General features: G+C 43.6%; 1 long non-coding RNA gene across 1 annotated transcript; it reads right to left on the bottom strand.

Annotated features, from left to right (window-relative positions):
- Positions 1–3,918: 3,918 nt before the first annotated feature.
- On the bottom strand, positions 3,919–17,476 carry LOC309524115. Its single transcript, XR_014215805.1, has 3 exons — positions 17,316–17,476; positions 6,561–6,671; positions 3,919–3,980 (listed from the first exon to the last, which is right to left on the bottom strand). It is a non-coding gene; the product is annotated as an uncharacterized lncRNA (long non-coding RNA).
- Between the last annotated feature and the right edge of the window lie 2,160 nt (positions 17,477–19,636).

A 19,636-nucleotide genomic window follows, 5' to 3' on the forward strand; every position in this document is an offset into this window, starting at 1 on the left:
CCTGGCCATTAGCTGGCTGGAGATGAAGGAAGCTGTGGTCCAAGACATCCGTAGTGCATGAGGCTGGGGAAGGCAGATTTTGGAAATTCAGCTTCAGAATCTAAACTCATCCAGTTTGGATGTCCATACTTAATTATGATCCAAAGAGTCTCTGAATGGGTTATTTTCTTTTATCCCCCCCACCCTTGCCAATCTCCCCTCCTAATCAAACTCTTCACTCTTGAGAGCAGACCCTCAGAGAAACAGGGAGGGGTGGGCTCTGCACCATCCTGGTTCTTGCCTGGTTTGTTCCCCCAGTCAGTAAGTGTGTGTGCTTTACACTGCAGCAGTTGTGTGACCTATGGGCTATCTGGTTCCAGGTACCTGTGCTGCTTGTAGTGTGGGTTACGGTTTGATTGCTGGTTGAGTGAATGCAGCAGGGGTTGGGATATGGTGCAGGGCTTGCCTTACTATAACAGCAGGCCCCACCACAGGGGTGGGGGCAGCCGTGATGGGGTTGGCCATGTTGCCACTTCAGGATGATGCAAGGGCAGGGTTGCCACACACACTGTAAGTCAAGAAATAGAAGTATAGGCCGGACACTGCATGAGACAGGCCTGTGAACCTCAGCCAGGGTGAGAGCTTGCTTGTAGGGAAGTTTGGTTTTGTGGAACTTCCCTTGAGTGAGAGGCATGGGGAGGAGAGGAGCTAGGGGATTTAACCTCTGTTGGTATGGGGTAATATAGTACTGGGCCTTTGTTTTCCCCAGTTGCTTATAAATTAAATGGTGGTGTGTTAATGTTTCTGGGTGGGCAGGTAACATCGAGTGGTCAAGATGGTGACCAATTCCAGTGGTGGTAGACAGAGGAAAGCTCAATGGGAGTAGGGGTTGTTGAACACCCATGAGGGCTAGGCCTAAGTGTTTTGTTTCTGTTCTTTGTTCTTGTCCTCTCACTCCACTAGACATTACTAGTATAGCATAGCCACTGAGCCCTCTAGTCTGGTGCTGTTGTTGTTGAATGACAGATCAACCCATAATAAAATCATGCTCATTCACGATTTGATTGTGGGTGAATGAGCTGATCTGGCTTGCATTCCCAAGACATGGGTGAGTGAGCTGGATGGGCCTGACCTTTCCCTGCTCTGCAGAGAAGGTTTTTCAGTACCATGCTAGGCTAGACCAGGGTGTTGAGGTGAGGGTACTGTTATTTTCTATAGGAATACCATCTCCTTGACCAGGAAGTGTATTGATCTTGGGATGGGCTTAGAGGACCTTCACCTGCTGCTGGGCCAGAGATACAAATCAGGGATGCTGCTGGTCTACTGACCACCCTGCTGCCTGGCAGTATTCCTGACCAGGCTGGCTGATGTAGTCTCTGGGGTATTGTTGGTGGATCTTAAAATGATATTCCTGGCAACTTGCAGACTTAACATATAGAAAAAGAGAAAAAGAAGAAAATACATTTGAATAAGATTGGAAAATGTTTATTGAATATATGGAAAATAATAGTGTACAGCTGGAAACTCTGGCAGCATTAAGATAAATTCAGCAGTGAAAGTAAGTTTTGATGGATGTAATAATGGAAAACTGATTAGTATAGTTTTTGTAAAATATGCAGGGATATAAGATATGTAAAATGAACTATGGAAAGAGAAGAAGGGAAGTCATTGACATCTTAAATATGTAAAATGTTTATCTGAAATTGTAAAACAGAAAATTTAATATAAATCATATTAAAAATTAAAATGATATTCCTGGATGACTTAATTATCCATGTGGAGGCTGCTGTGGGGCTAGCCCAAGACTTCATGGTCTCCATGACAATTATGGGTCTCTTTGGTCCAACACACCAGGAAGGGCACACTCTGATGTAATCTTGGCCCCTTGTGATACGAGGGATGGAACAAAGATAGGGGGAGTGCAGTGTACTCCCTTGGATGGTAAGTTTGGACTGGGAGTGGCAGTTCCTCCTTATACAGTAAGTGTGGTGGGCCAATTTTGATGGCCCCCCCTCAGAGACTGATGAAACCAGGTGTGCCCCTGCATGCTCTGGGGCAAAGGTTTTCAACCTTTTTGAGTCCATGGCTCCCTTGACCAACTACATTCTTTCTGTGGCTCCCCTGTGGGGAAGTGCGCTCTGAACCTCAGAAGCCAATTTATGTCACTCCTTGCCTGCAGCTGGCAGCCCTTCGCCTCTTTTCAAGCACCCTCCCAAATGGAGTGTTCCTTCAGCCTCCTCTCTTCTCCCCTCTCCTTGGGAGTCCTTTGTGCAGCTGCCCCTGGTCTCTGAGCCTCCCCCCCACCCCAAAGAGAGGTGCCTCCTCAAGCTATCATACAGGGGCCTGGGAAGAGGATGCCCCCAGCCTTAGTGGCCTGATGGAGACTGGCTGAAGATGAATGTGAGGCCACTAGCTTACTCACCTTGGGAGGCAGCAGATGCTGCTGGACTTGCATGGTAAAAAGGCTCACCTTCAGCGCCAGACACTCAGCTCACAGGCAGGCATCGCACACAGCAAGCACAAGAAAGGCCAGTACAGTGCCTGCCTGCCTGCCCAGTCTCCCACTTGTCCGTCCATTCCCAACAGGCGGACTGGCTGGCTGGGTTCCCTTATCCACTTTCTTGCTTACTCTGAGGCTGCCTCAGCTCCTGGCAACCAGCACCCCCTGGCCAGCCCCAGAGGCACCATTCGCAGGGGAAGCTTGTAGCCGTGCAAGCCTTTGGGAGGCAGAGACACAAGAGGGCATCAGAAAAGGGAGGGAAGGAAAGGGGGATGGAGGTCAGTGTTGCCCATGGCACCCGTGACCACCATTCAAGGCACCCCAGGGTGTCATGGCACACTGGTTGAAAATCACTGCTCTGGGGAATTTTTGAATGGAGAAAGCTAGTGATGCTGTCAAAGCCCTGGTCTCACAGTGGAATGGCAAGATGAAATGGGTAGTTGACATGATCACTCCTGACCATCCTCTCCAGTGTTTGGAGCTCAAGTAGCTCCTTGGTACTCTGAGGAACTTTGGACAATGAAACAAGTCAGATGAAGACTTGAACAAAAGAGGTGCAAGTCTGCTCTGAAGCTGAGCAAATACTGGGATGAACACATAATTGTGCCTATCAAGTGGCAGTATAGGCTGTGAAAAAGGTTCATTTTGCAGCTCATATTATATCCTTTAGTAGTTGGCTGGTAGAGTGATCTTGGACGGTCCAGAGGTTACTGACTCACAATAAGTGGCAACATAGGCACCATCTCTTGGTAATATACTGCCCTGAGTGATGACAATATTTCCCCTTCCCCAATGAAATATTTCTTATTTTTACAATGAATCTTTTTGGCATAATTGTGTTTTTTATGGATCTTCTCACTAGATACCTGTATAAATATAGGATTATTGTTACTGTTGTTGCTGTTGCTGTTGTTTTGACCCCCCCCCATCTTTGAGCCCTGTGCGTAGGAATCAGGAACACAACCCTAAATCAAATGCTGGAAGATGGCCTTGATTGGTCAGCTGCAGGCATCCTTGGAGAATACAGATTATTAAAATCCATTCCAATCTGGGTCCATGTCTGGCTAGAGAACTGAGAGATCCTTGGTTTCCCTGATGGATGACTTTTGCAGAGAGTGGGACAAGGGGCAGGCCACTTTGCTCCTGCTTCCTGATCTCTTGTCAGTATTTGATACCATTGACAATGGCATCTTCCTGGACCAGCTCTAGGAAATGAGAATTGGGGGTATGGTCTTGTGGCTATTCCAATGCTAACTTCAGCAGCACCTTTTGACTTCTTGGCAGCAACACTGCGATGTGCTACAAGGGACTACCTTATCTTCAGTGCTGAAGCCATTGGGGGTGGCCATTAGCAGTTTTAAGCTGAGGAGCCTTCAGTATGCTGATGACACTCCTCTCTGTTTCTTCATAACAGTAGAATCAGGAGATGCTGTCCTGTCCCTGGGTCATTGCCTGGATGCAGTGGTGAAATGGACGAGGAGAAACAAGCTGAGGTTGAATCCTGACAAGACAAAGGCACTGTGAGTGAGTAGCTCCCATGTTCAAGAAATTGGTCAGTTGCCTACCACAGATGGGCTTGCACTCACCCTGAAGGAGCAGGATTGCACTTTGGGGATGCTTCTGGAACCAGCTCTGTCACTGCAGGCTCAGGTAGCCTCAGTGGCTAGAAATGCCGTTAACCAACTGCAACTGGTTCAACAGCTTACCTGAGAAAGCCTTGCTACAGTAGTTTACATGTTGGTTACTTCAAGACTGGATTACTTCAATGCACTTTATGCTAGGTTTCCCCTGAGCTTGATCCTGAAACTGCAGTTAGTACAGAATGCTGGAGCATGATTGTTGACAGTTGTGAGGCCTTGTCAGCATATAACAGAGATTTGTACTTGTTGCCGATTTGCTACAGGCCAGGGTTCAATGTGCTTCTATTAGTATATAAAGGCCTTAAGAGCTTGGGACCCGTTTAAAAGGCAGTGCATAAATTTTATGAAACAAGCAAACAAATAAGTGTCAGTGTTGAGGGTTCACTGGAGACAGGTGAGATGTGTGAGGCCTTATTGCCCGCTTATTTACTGCCTAGGCTCAGGGAACATGTGGTTTCCTAAGAGTCCTGATTCTGTGAATTTGGGGTGGGAGTAGGGATGGGTGCATCCGTCCATTCTGGTGTCTCTGCTTTTCACTTTTCCAAACTTAAGCTCTGTTCACATTTCCACACCAGTTTGTGATTCTTTTTTTCTTTCTTTTTTTAAAAAAAGTCCTCATGAAAATACATGAGAATTTGAGTGCAAATTTCTCCAATTATTCTCTATTTGGCTACAGTTCCAGTTCATGCATTGCTTCAGAAAGTGCAGATTTGGTAGGTTTGCCTTTAAGTGCAAATTGAATTTCTCCTCCTCCAGAGAACCAGTGATTTCAACTCAGGTAGTCTCAGTTCAAATCTAGCACACTGGCATGAAACAAATTAGGCCATGGGTTGCATGTAGCTCCAGGCAACTTGGGCCTAGAGCTACATGCAGCCCATGGCCTAATTTCATTGGCCCTTAGTCTATTTTCAAAAGTAGGGGTACCAACTTGAATAAAATTTTGGGGGCAAGGTAAGCTCCACCCTGCATAATCAAGCACATGCACCCCATTTGAAGGGCAATGCCCATCAACGTCTGGGAGGCAGCTCCTTCAAATTTTTTATTTGGAGGGGGACTTAAAGCACCTCAGTTCCTATGAGTTGGCTTCTATGTTCAAAAGTCCTGTAGAAGTTCAGACCTCTGGGAAGGTCACAGGAACACAGGAAGCTGCTTTATATTGAAACACCCTTGGTTCATCAACTTAGCTTTGTCTACACTAAGTGGCAATTGCTTCCAAGGGATTGAGGCAAGGGTGTCTCCCAATCCTATGTAGAGGCAGGCCCCTGGGTTCAAACAGGCGCCCCCACAGCAGGCTCCTTCATGGGAGCTGGGCTCCATGCAAGAAGAAGCTGCGCCTTGGTTGCAGCACTTGTGCCTGGTGCAGCTCCACCCCTGGGTCAGGCCTGACCTGGGGGAGGGGAGAAGACGAGTTGGTGGCAGCGCTATTGTCCACCCTCTTTGGCCATGGTGCACCTCACACCTGGCCGCAGCAGCTCTCCTGCTGGGGCATGTCTGGCCTAGCAGTGGAGAGCAGCCCTCCTCATCCATGGCAAGGCATGGAAGACCACAGCAGCTCCGTTGCCATGTCAGGTCTGACCCTGCGGTGGAGAGCAGGAGAGTCAGCAGTCATGGTGCCGCCCACCCTCCTTGGCTGTGAGGCACCTTGTGCCCAGCTGTGGTAGTTCTGCTGCTGGGTGGTGGAGAGCAGCCTACCTCGACTGTGGCAAGGCATGCCTGGCCACATCAGCTCTGCCTCAACCGCCAGGTCAGGCCTGGCCCAGTGGTGGAGAGGAGGGTGAGAGTGGGCAGCAAAGCTGGCTCCCACTCTCTTTGGCCTGGCTGTAACAGCCCCTCTTCTACACTGAACTATGGCATGCTTCCCGGGGGGGGGGGCGCCCTGCATGCCCACCCTGGGCAGCATGGGCATATGCTCCGCAGCTGGTGCCAGAGATTGAACCAGGGAACTTCTGCTTGCAAAGCACATGCTTTGCCACTGAGCTGCAGCTCTATTTTCCATTTCCCAGCAACCCAGTGGCTGAGGAGGAAGACCAAAGAAAGAAAGAAGGATATGGAGGCAGAAAGTTGTGGCAGAGAGAAGGAAGTATAGCAGAGAGGGGGAGGGGAGGGAGGGGAAGAGAGAGAGAGAGAGAGAGAGAGAGAGAGAGAGAGAGAGAGAGAGAGAGAGAAGGTGGTGATGGGATGCAAAGAAAGAGCCCCCATCCAAATTTGCCTATAGCCATGGGTCCACCTACAGTTAGCATCTGACCCCAACAGATTCAGAAAGAAACGTTCCCCCTTCCTTCAAAAAGAAATCCTTTTCCTGCAGTAGGAATTCCTTTATGCTCCCATTATGGGTGAACACCAGCATTTGTTCCTTTCTACTCCTGCTCCTTTCTACAGAAGTGGTGTTTTTACAGTTTTGGAAATTTCCATTAAGAGCTGAGTTCTCCAGGGAACCTGACCTGAGATATGGCTCCTGTGTTGGGTTGCAGACTGGTGTGGTCTTTGCTCAGAGGGGAGGCAAAAGAGATCTCTTGTTTCCCTTTGGTCTATCTTTGATGCACAGCTTCAGCCTTGATGTGGAGTGAAAAATTGAAATGAGGACAGTTCAGTCTACAGAATGTCTGTGAAATTAATGAGCCCCTTCGCCTCCAACACCTGATAATTACATCTTTCAATTAAATGAACTCCCTTGCTGTCCGGGATCTTATAAATTAACTCAAAGCCATGCATCTCCTGAAGACTGCCAAATCTTTTGCAGCCCCTCCCCAAAATAAATGTATGTTGCCAACAGCATCAAGTAGGAGAAGGGAAGCCTGCAAGCCCAATCTACTATTACGACCAATATTTGCCTGGCTGAAACTGGACCAAGGAATGAGCCACATGCAACGTCCAGGTTACTGGTTTGCATCCACACTACTGGCAACCCAAATCAACATGTATTGACTTTTTAGTGTAATAAAACCCACTAAGATGTGAATGTGAAATTTTAGTTGAAGATCAACTCATATATGCTTAAAGTTAGAGACAAACCAGGAAATTAAGATTGCAAGAGAGGAAGAGAAGACAAGTCTGGTTATTCCACCGCAGACCTGACCCATCCTTGAGGCAAGGTGAAGTGGATGCCTCTGCACTCCCTAGACCCGTCTACTGACAGGCAAAGAGTGGTGCGCGGACAGGGGCAGAATGCACAAAAGGTGAAAATCACCCTCCGCGCTCTCTATCCCCAACCACCACCAGGTGAGTGCTGCGTGCTGGGCGGGGGTGGGATGCATAGAGGGTGAAGATCATGCACTGTGCCCCACACCTGCCCAGCACAAGAGCATTCACCCATCAGCGGCTCACTGAGGTTCAGCTCTGAGGGCCTTTTGGCTGTTTCCTTACTGTGAGATGTGAAGCTATAGGGAACCAGGCAGAGGGCGTTCTTGGTAGTGGCCCCCACCCTGTGGAATGCCCTCCCATCAGATGTCAAAGAGGGAAAAAACTGCTTGACTTTAAGAAGACATCTGAAGGCAGCCCTGTTCAGGGAAGTTTTTAATAGTTGATGTTGTATTGTGTTTTTAATATTTTGTTGGGAGCCACCCAGAGTGGCTATGGCAACCCAGTTAGATGAGTGGCATATAAAAATAAAAATATTGACTGTGACTAGCCATTTCTATCTCTTGGTATTAACATACCTAGATATCTAATAGATTTAGAACAAATCTAGAATTGATATTCCTGAATCAGATTTTGACCTCCACATACTGTTTATAAATTTTGTTAATTGCCTTTTCAGTGTCTAGTGATATGATTACAAACTTTATTTCTTTATTTTTATTTAAATCTACAAAATCTACTACTAATCTAATATTATCTGCAGCATGTCTTGTCTTTATAAAGCTTGTTTAAACCTCTTGATAATCACCACTATTACTTGCTGACAGGGGTGCCAACTTGAATAAAATACTGTGGGGACGCAGGTAAGCCCCACCCTACATAATAAAGCACATGATGCAGTGCACAAACACAATTTGAATGGGAATACCCTGTTAGGATTCATCCCCCGTGTTGCAGTCATGGGATTGGTTTTATCACATGACGGTGTATGTTTTCATTCCACATTGTGGGAAGTGATGGAGACAGGATGTTTATATTACTGTGTTTCCATGATGTAGGACATTTGTCCTTTTGTTCTCTCTCTTTGCTGTCTGATGTTGAAAAGGAAGGAGTTACGATGCTCCGAGTGTGTATATGTAAATAAACGTAGTTCAGCCAAATTGCTGCGCTACTGAGTCTGAATGCTGACTGCCTATACTCTGCTGATCCTGAAGTGTGCTGATGCCTCTTGGGTATCAGTTGCTGTGATGTCCGAGCTGGACAAAGATTTTGAATCTCCCGAGCAAACCACCAGGAGGGAGAGAACATGCTAGTTGGGCATGTGTCTCTACCGGACTCTTACGCGTGTGTGGGACCTCCTGACATACCTATCAATTTTGTGGGGGCCTGGCTCCCTCAAATATTTTATTGTGGGGGCTGAAGCCCCCACAGCCCCTAGTAGTTGGCTTCTATGCTTGCTGAATTCTGTTTGCTAGGATCACTGTTAAAATCTTTGTTTCAACATTAATCAAGGATATAGGCTGATAATTTGCACATTGTGTATGTTTCTTACTAGTTTGGGAATAATTGTAATATAAACTTGATTAAATATTGTTAATAAAATATCTGTATCAACTATCTCATCATACAATTCATGAAGTTTTGGTACTAATAGATTTAAATATGTCTTATAACATTCAATGAGGGGTCCATCCAATTCTGGTGTTTTGTCACTTGTCATTTTAAAAATAGTTTGTTTAATTTCTGCATCCTATATTGGTGCTGATAACATTTTCTTTTCTGGTTTAGTATATAATTCCAAGTAAAAACACTTTTTAATTGTCATTAATATATTTTGAGTTTTTATACATTTCACCTTTATCACCTTTAATACCTGAGATAAATGTTTATTTTTTTGTTATTTATTATTTGCCAAACTTTTCCTGGTTCTTCACCATTATCCCAGTATTTCTGACTTACACAGGTGAGCATAAATTCTATTTACTGAGACAACATATTATTTAGTTTAAATTTACTTTTTTTGCATTTTCTAATATACCATGGTGGCTGGATTCCTAACCATGTGCGCCCAAAGGTCTTCTTTCAACAGCTTTTCCTTTTTATTCTTTTATTTTTATATAATATGTATGTAATAATTCAACCATGAATATATGCTTTATATGCTTCCCATTCAAATAGTTGGGCAGATGATGTCCCAGAGTTCAAAATATTGTGCAGTCTCTGTCCACATTTGTTGTATAAATTCTTGTATAAATTCTTTATCATGAAGTAGGGAAACATTAAAATACCATTTTTGCTTACTTATGATATTCAAGATAACTGCATTATGATCAGATATATAGCTAATATATATAGCTAATGCCAATTCTACAATCCTGAATTTGATGTTAAGAAGTAATCTAATAAAAAAAAATGATGAAGAACTGATATAAGTGTGTACTCTCTTTTGGTATGATACCTTAATCGCCATGGGTCTATTAAATTCTTGCACATATTTTTGATTCCTTCACTAAAGATGCAATCTTCCTTATCAGAATATTTCTATTTAACTAAATATTTCTATTTAACTTAGGATCCAATATTTCACTTAAATCACCACTGGTTATCAGATAGTCATAAGTACATTGATTCAGTTTTGGAAAGCTTTCATGGAACATATCAGGAGAATTCATGTCCATATAAAGTGGAAACTTGGTTCTCAAACTTAATCCGTTCTGGGAGTCCGTTCGAAAACCAAGGCACGGCTTCCAATTGGTTGCAGGAGCTTCCTGAACTCAAGCAGAAGCTGTGTTGGACAACCAGCTTCCGAAAAATACTCACAAATAAGAAACACGGCAGTATATTTATTGAATGCACCTCTGTTATTGGGAAGAGAAAGAAAAAATAGAAAAGTAAAAACAAAGGATATCAATAAAAAGGGAAGGTATGGGGGAAATGAAAATGAATTTTTTAAAAAAAATTATTGTATGAAACAGTAAAAGAGGGGAAAACAAACAAAACTAAACTAAATACAGTAGGTAGTGCAATCATTTTATTATTCTTATTTAAAAGATGACTTTCAGAATGTGGTGGCAATATTCACAAAATCCAGACACTGTCAGGATATTAAAAGTATTTCTGAGTCTTCAAGAAAAGTTCTTTAGCTGGAAATAGTTCAAGTAATTTATAGGTGCTGTCCTTCAAAATTGGTACGCAAGGCTCAGTCCAGCATTCTTCCCTGATGGACTGATAAGGTCATACAGTAATGGCAGAAATCAAAGTGTTTACTTTCACTTTCTTTTTTTTTTTAAAAAATATATTTTTATTTTTTTCATTAATAGCAATCCAATGAAAGCCTCATTAATACAATGCCAAATCATGCCAATTCACAATACAATAAAAAGAGTGAATTAAACAGTTCCGAATTAAACATTTTTTGATGACTTCCCATGTCCCGGCTACCAGGAGTTGATGTTATTCCTTGATCCTGTGCCAGTTCTCTTAATTAGTCCACGTTCCACAATTCCGATCTTAATCCTTTGTTGTAGCAGCCACTGATGTGATGACTTTCGATCGTTTAATAAATCCAAATCCATTAACTTGCAGAGGGAATTTACTGTATATCCTGTAGCTGTGTGAAATATTTGTTTACCTTCTTCTTTTCCTTCATTTTGTAACCAGTCAAATTTCTTCAACATTGCTCCTCCTTTGAAAACTCATTTATAGGTACACCACAGCATCCAGCATCTGGCCGTGACTTCTGGTTAACTTCCAGTGTTTATCACCTTGCTTCATCTAACAAGCTGGCATCTCAGCAAAACTGTAATAAATCAGAACTAGAGCTCTCTTTAGTTGGCAATGTTACAAATCATCACAGTATTCACACACTCTATTCTTTCAAGCGCTCCGTAAAGAAAATTATAAGTTCTTGTTGTATCCCTCTTTACATTCCATACATAGTTGTAATCCATTGGTAATTCCATTCCATTAATAATCGATTCTTTTTCAGTGAAGGCTTACCGATTCATAGCACAGCAAAAATAATGTAAAAAAGAAAGAAAGAACAAAGGCTCCCCTTCACTTATGTAGCATTCCAATTATGATAACGAGAGTCCTCTCCAGATCAAAACCTTGACTGATTCATTTCACAGGTTTTGTTTCTCCTTCCTCCAAAACATGTCTGTTTCTTAAGTCCAAATTCAGATACATCTTAAAAGAAACAGAGATACCTCTGCGCATGGCAACTGCACTGGGGAGTTTCCAATACATACAGTGCTATGCACTCTGTGTCCCTGCCCCAGCATTCCATCGGAGTGAGAAGCAGTTATCGGACGATCCGGGAGAGAAAGCTCTCCCTCCCAACCCTGGAAGGGGGGCTTCCAAGGATAATTACTCCCAAATTATCCTTAATTAACTGCACAGCTGGCATCTGCTACTGTGGGATCAGCAGTTCGCTATGCCGGAAGTCTTCTTTCGCTTTCTTTTTGCTTTCTTCGTTTGTGCTGAGCTTGATCATAATAGCAGAGACTTGTTGTGATGCAGAATATAAGAAGAGAACCTCCATAGTTGAGATTCCAGGAGGGTGATATGTTTATCTGCAATGTTCTGACAAACTTGTGGATGTTCAAACACTGTTCAAATTCATCTATTTTTAATGCATGTCTGAAAGTGCATTTTTAACACCATCCATGTCAGATTTAATCTCAGCCAGATCTTTCTGTATTGGTTTGAGAACAGATAAAATCTCTTGTAAGGGACTAGGGCTCGAGACTGTTTCAGTCTCCCCTGTCGTCTTTTTTGGCTTGGCCATTACTGGTGTAGTTGGGCTTGCAGCAGTTCCCCCGATTCCTTGCTGTTATTCTTGTTATTCATGATTAAGCCACTTCAAAATTAAAGGTAGTGTAGAAAAGCAGAGAGAGTATTTACCCAATTAGTAAGTTTTTTGCTCAGTCTGTTAATCAAGTTATCCCAAAGACAATTAGCACTCACAGGAGAGGGGAGTCACTGCTCATGGCGCCATGTGCAGACCAGAAGTGACACCATTGACTCTCTAGAGAGAACAGCTCCTTCTGGTCCCCCTCCCCCTTGGACTGTTTCATCCCAGATGATAACTATACAATAACCTGGCCACTTTAAGAACTGTTGCATAAGTTTATTGTTTTCTTCCTCCCTCTCCATTCCCTTTTCCTTTTGTGTTGTGTCTTTTAGATTGTAATCCTGAACGTAGGGACTGTCTTGTCTTATTGATCTGTAAGCAGCTCTGAGAGCCTTTTTTGGCTGAATATTGCTGTTAAAAATGCTTTAAACAAACAAACAAAATTTGCTTACACTGTGAATTATTTAAGAACTGCATCCAGCAAAGGCAAGAAGTAGTAGCCGGAGCAACTATTGTAAATAATGGTAGTCAGGGCTTTTTCTCAGGGAAAATTCACAAGACCTCAGTCCCGGCAGCTCTCAGGTGGGTGCCATTGCCATTCTAAGAGAAAGAGGGAAGTGTTCATGGTCCGGCAACTCTTTTTCCTGGAAAATAGCACTGATGATAGTGATAATTTTATAGAGTGCTTTTTGCTAAGAACTAAAATAGCCATTAAATGTCATCATTTTATAGCCAACAGCCTTTGATGAGCAGGAAAAGCCACTTTTCCTGTGGTTGATCGCAACTCAGGTTGATCACAACTGAAGAAACAACTGAATTTAGGGGGGGGGGCTTAACTATTCCCATCCCTATTGCCACACCACTATAAATTACCTCCCTGTCTAGTGGAACAGCTGGAGTTCAGTGGCAGAGCAGCTACTTTGTGCACAGGTTCATAGAACTGCAGAGTTGGAAGGGATCCATAAGATCATCTAATCCAACGTCCTATAATGCAGGAATCTCAACTAGATTATCCCTGACAGATGGCCACCCAACTTCTGCTTAAAAACCTGTAGTGAATGAGAGCCCCCCCCCCGCTGGAGTCTATTCCACTGTCTAACAGTTCATACTGTCAGAAACTTGTATGCTTGTAGCTGGGCAGTGAACCTGTTGCCCTCCTGTTGACTACAACTCCAATAATCCCTGATCACCTGCCATGCTGGCTGAGGCTGGTGGAAGGAGCTGAGAAGAAGAAGAAGAAGAGGAGGAGGAGGAGGAGGAGGAGGAGGAGGAGGAGGAGGAGGAGGAGGAGTTGTTTGGATTTGATATCCCGCTTTATCACTACCCGAAGGAGTCTCAAAGCGGCTAACATTCTCCTTCCCTTCCTCCCCCACAACAAACACTCTGTGAGGTGAGTGGGGCTGAGAGACTTCAAAGAAGTGTGACTGGCCCAAGGTCACCCAGCAGCTGCATGTGGAGGAGTGGAGACGTGAACCTGGTTCCCCAGATTACGAGACTACCACTCTTAACCACTACACCACACTGGCTCTCAGTGGCAGCAACAGATCCAAGCTCACCCAGTGAACTTCATGGTCAAGTAGTGATTTGAACCATGGACTCCCGGGTCCTAGTCTGGAACTCTAACTTCCTTTTTACCTATTTTGTTTTTTAAAAACTGAGAACATAAGCTGTGCCATACAACCCCTGGGGCAGGTTACAGAAAATGTCAGGAAAAAGCAGCAACAAAAGCAGCACTCTTATTGCTTATTTACTGATTTTAAAAATTATTATATATTGTATTTTCATACTATTTGGTGAGCCATCTGGGGAATATCTATTAATGGCTGCCTATATAAAATTGATTCATATTAATGGATGGTTATGTGAATTTAATAGGAATAATAATATTGAATTGCACCTGAGTTCAGCAGAAGAATAGTGTCACTATCAAAGGAAGAAATAGTACTGATCTATTCTATTACTGTGTCCAGTTCTGGGCCCCTCAATTTAAGAAGGATGTTGACACGCTGGAATGTGTGCAGAGGAGGGCAACCAAGATGATCAAGGGTCTGGAAACCAAGCCTTATGAGAAACGGTTGGGGGAGTTGTGTATGTTTAGCCTGGTAAAAAGGAGGATGAGGTGTGATATCATAGAATCATCGAATTGTAGAATGGGAACGGACCATGAGGGTCATCTAGTCAAACCCCCTGCAAGGAGGGAATCTTTTTGTCTAACGTGTGACTCAAACCCACAACCCTGAGATTAAGTCTCATGCTCTACTGACTGAGCTATTCCTGATAGTAAGAGCTGGACTCTCTTGGAAGGTGGTGGACTCTTTCCTTGAAGATTTTAAAGCAGAGGTTGGATGGACATCTATCTCGGATGCTTTAGTTGCGATTCCCATATTGCAAGGGGTTGGAGTCAGAGTAGACCCATTGACATTAATGAACCCTGGTTAGTCTTGTCCATTGATTTCAGTGGGTCTATTCTGAGTGGGGTTCAACTGATATACCCTGTTACTGTTAAATTTATATAAAGGTAAAGGTACCCCTGCCCGTACGGGCCAGTCTTGCCAGACTCTAGGGTTGTGCGCCCATCTCACTCAAGAGGCCGGGGGCCAGCGCTGTCCGAAGACACTTCCGGGTCACGTGGCCAGCGTGACATCGCTGCTCTGGCGAACCAGAGCCGCACACGGAAACGCCGTTTACCTTCCCGCTTGTAAGCGGTCCCTATTTATCTACTTGCACCCGGGGGTGCTTTCGAACTGCTAGGTTGGCAGGCGCTGGGACCGAACGACGGGAGCGCACCCCGCCGCAGGGATTCGAACCGCCGACCTTTCGATCGGCAAGCCCTAGGCGCTGAGGCTTCTACCCACAGCGCCACCTGCGTCCCGTAAATTTATATAGCCACTCATTAATAGATATATTTATTTATCATCAATTATTAATTATTACCACCATGCTGAGCACTTGTGCACTAGTTCAGAAGTAGCATGGAAGCATTTTTACCCAATGCTATTTTGCTTGTACCTTTCCTTTGCCTTATAAATATCACTCAGTTCAACCAGCAAGCTTTTCCAAACAGGCCACAGCCTCCCCACACTCCTCTCCCGTACCAGCTTCTCAAAAGCACGGCAAGCATCTGCTGTTGTTGACCAAATTCCGAGCACGCCAGACAATGCCTTGAAACACTGAGTCCGGGGGTTTAGAGGCCCATGGCCCCACTATTTCAATTAAGACAATTAGCTGTGACCAAGGGCAGCTGCAAAGCTCTAATTAAACCAGCACAAAGTCTAACACAATCCACCATATCACAGAGCAGGTTGCAGCACGCCACCCTGACAACACATGTCGGCCAGATTAAAGCTTTTTAAAACGCAGCCTCCCTTGTTGATCTGCCTCCTGCCTATTCCTGACACATCACCTTCAGCTGTAATCTCTTGTCTTTGAATTCCTCATTAATTTGCCCTGTTTCAGGGGACTCAAAAGGGCTGAAGCAATGTGTGTGTGTGTGGGGGGGAGCTTCCTAGGCCTTTATTACTATCCTGATCTCTCTCTCCTCCCCCCTTCTCTGACATGTCAAATGCAGTTCCCTTTTGTATTGACTACGGGACGTGGGTGGCGCTGTGGGCTAAAGCCTCAGCGCCTAGGGCTTGCCGATCGAAAGGTCGGCGGTTCGAATCCCCGCGGCGGGGTGCGCTCCCGCTGTTCGGTCCCAGCGCCTGCCCACCTAGCAGTTCGAAAGCACCCCCGGGGGCAAGTAGATAAATAGGTACCGCTTACCAGCGGGAAGGTAAACGGCGTTCCGTGTGCGGCTCTGGCTCGCCAGAGCAGCGATGTCACGCTGGCCACGTGACCCGGAAGTGTCCCCGGACAGCGCTGGCCCCCGGCCAATAAATGTGAGATGGGCGCACAAACCCCACAGTCTGTCAAGACTGGCCCGTTCGGGCAGGGGTACCTTTACCTTTACCTTTGTATTGACTCCACCAAGTGATGCTTTTGACCCTTTTGCTAGCTGTGTTTGTATCCAGGCTGCATTTTGTCTCCTATGTTGTGAACTGCAATGGATGAAAATGGACAAGCAGGCAGGAGCAAATAGAAGACTTGACTTTTGCATTTCTTGCTCGTTTTGCAGTGGTGGAGACGGACACAGCCTTGGCAGGGGCTTACAGCAGCCTTAATTTGGGGCTTTCCAGCTAATGGCTCCTCAGTATAGATTTTAAACGCTTTGCATGTAGAAGCACCCAGCTTCAATCCCTAGCATTTGATATTCCCCAGCAACTGGTATTTAGAGACATTTGCCTCTGATCCTGGAGGTAACATATACCCGCTACCCATCACTGGTAGCCAAAGGTTGCATTTAAGGAGAAGACCCAGAACACAGTGGAGCAGCATGTGCTTTGCATTCAGAAGGCCACAGCTTCAATCTCTAGCACTCTGTGCAGGGCTGGGAAACACCCCAGTCTGAAATCTTGTTGTTGACAATATAGAGCTACATGGACCAGTGGATTGACGTGGCAGAAGGCAGCTAATAATAAGATAGGATACGAGGGTTTGGGGAACAAGCATCACAATTGGAGAGAGATCTGTTGGAATATAATGTTAAAGTGCTGTCTAAAATGTATAATATATTATTGGAATGGGAGACAAAGGATAAGCAAGTAAAATCCTCGATACATTGGGCAATAGATATTGGTTGTAATATAGATATGAAAGCATAGGAATGATTGTGGAATATGGATATAAATTTCATAGCATGCTTTGGTTTAAGCGAAAACTATATGAAAATGTTATATTGATGGTATCTATGTAACACCAAGTAAATTGGTATAAATCAAAATCAAATAAATGTTGGAAATGCAAAGAGAAAGAAGGTACTGTTCATCATATGTGGTGGTCTTGTAGCAAGGTTAAAGCTTACTGCAAAATGATATATAATGAATTGAAAAAGATGTTCAAAATAACATTTGTTAAAAAACAAACAAACCAAAAACCAACAATCCAGAAGCTTTCCTTTTGGGAATTATGTGAGAAGGTTTATTTTAGCAGAGTTAAACAATCCCCTTTATAAGTTTATGCAGCAATCAGCTTGTTGCTGACTCATCTGAGTTCTACTAATAAAGATGACTTCCTGGTTAAAAATCCATTTGAATCCCTCTTAAAGAATACACACACGAATCTGATTCATGTTAATATAAAACTATTTTACTCTCTGATTCATTCAGGTTTACAGAACTGTACCTGAAGGTAGGCTTAGGTTACATAACAAGCAAATAAACTATACCAGAGGGAAGTTGGTCCTGAGGTGACTGCAACTGAGCAGTTAATCTTTCAAAACTACCAGCAACCAACAAACTGATTGTCACAGCAACCGGTTAGAACATGGAGGCCGTTAATCCTCTGTTGGAATGTTGCACTTGACTGCACCTTTACATCTCACAAATTATAAGGGCAGAACTACCCAAACTGTATAGAATTTTTTTTATGTTTGTGACTACAGCGGCAAGAATGTTATTTGCCCACAAATGGAAAGAAGAAGTCCCGATGAAAGAAGAATGGATACAAAAACTTATGGAATAGGCAGAAATGGCAAAACTTACAGGAAAAATAAGAAATCAAGATAACAAACCTTTTACAAAAGAATGGAAATGGTTTATTGAATATTTACAAACGAGCTGTGAACATTGGCAGGACTATTGTAAAAACCTGCAGTTTCATAAGAGTAGATTCATCTAAAGTAGATGAATAAATGAATAATTTGGTATAAAAGTTATACCAATACAATAATTTGGTATAAAAGTTAATTTGGTATATGCAGGAAATATAATAAATAGGCTTAAGGAACTGCGGAAAGAAGGGGGAGGAAGTTGAGTTTTGAAATGTTAAAATGATTGTAAAACTATTGAAATGTATATAACTGAAAATCATAAATAAAAATTAAAAAACCCAAAAACAGAATTCCACCAGAGGGCTGGAGCCTCTCTCTGATTGGCTACCAAGACAGCTAGTCGGGGTGGATGGGTGGAGACAGCACTTTGGGAGTATAGTGGTACCTTGGTTTGCATACCTTTTGGATTACAAACACGTCAAACCCGGAAGTGTGTGTCCCGGTTTGCAAACTTTTCTGGGATTACAACCCATTTTTATTGGATTACGAACAAATTTTGGGGGGGAGGCCCCAATGGCGAAAGCACACTTTGGGTTACAACCTGTTTTGATTTACAAATGGACCTCCAGAACGGATTATGGTTGTAAACCAAGGTACCACTGTATCTTTCTGAGAGACTGTTCAGATAGTCTGAGATGGTTTGAGGAGGGTTTGTGAGAGAGAGTTGGCTCTGATCTGTGTGTAACCTCCTCTATGAAGAAAATAGAGAAAGAAATCTCTGGGATATAAAGACAGTGTTTAGTGTCTTGGGAGAGTATTCAGACAGGAGTTAACTGGAGGGCTGAGTTTAGGGTCGCCATACATCCAGAATTTCCCAGACATATCCGGAATACTGCAGTGTCCAGGCAGAAATCAGCTAAATTTCCAGGGAAATGGCAGTGTCATTTTTGCCAATTATTCTCAAAAATAGCTCAGAAACATTCAATTTATTTGTGATTTTTCAAGAATAGCTCAACAACTTTTCACTTTTTGAAATATGGCAACCCTAGTTGAGTTTAAGCAAGGATAAATAGAGCTGTAAGCAGTTTACTTAAGTCTCATTCCTGCCAGGAGGAGAGAGGTCTAGAAAGAGAAGACTGCCAAACCAATTAAGAGGGGTGTGGTGATCACATGGATCAGTTATACTATTTGAAGGGGGTGTGATTGTTAAAAAGTTGGAAAACTAACAAAAAGTGCCACCTTGTTTAAGAACCAAAGTATTAAGCTGTAACGCCTGTGCAACAACTATGTTAATAAACTGAAGTGAATTAACTCAAAACAAGCTAAGCATCTACCATTTACCATCTAGTTTAGATACCTGTAACATCTAACTGAAAATAAGCAACAAAAGTTTAAAAGAAGCTGTGTGATTCCTACCTTGTTTAGAAGCCTATAACATCCACTAGTTTTAAAATAATGATTAATTTGTTGTTTCCTTAAATAACTTTATCTCCAGACACTTCATTTGTTTTACCAACTTTCTTCCTGTAAAATAAATCTTATGTGTTCAACTTCTGCCTGAGTCACCAAGTATCAAAGCCTTACCTCAGGCAAAACCCCATAAGATAACCTGTGGCTGTTATAGGGTAAATGTGGGGGGTTCTCCTCAAATGGTGACAGAGTGGTGAGATCCCCTACATATTGGTGTAAGCTGTGGCATCTGCATCAATAGTGGAAGAGAGGTTCATTCAGAACTAAGGCTACAGTCACATTGATAATGCTTCCAAGGACTCACTTGTGCAGGGTAATGTGCTAGGATAAATGCACCACTGTCCCTCCAACCTCAGCCTACCCTCTGCCCAGCACCAGCCCTACTATGAGACAGAGTGAGGCAGCTGCCTCAGGCAGCAGATGTTGAAGTGGGGAGAGCAGCTAGAGCTATGAGTGCCAAGTGGCCTGCCTGTATACACCCTATGCTAGTCTACTGCCCTCAAGGGCAGTGGAAGACACTGAACTTT

This window comes from Podarcis vaucheri (genome assembly GCF_965113315.1).
Source record: "Podarcis vaucheri genome assembly, chromosome: Z".
Classification (NCBI taxonomy): Eukaryota; Metazoa; Chordata; class Lepidosauria; order Squamata; family Lacertidae; genus Podarcis; species Podarcis vaucheri.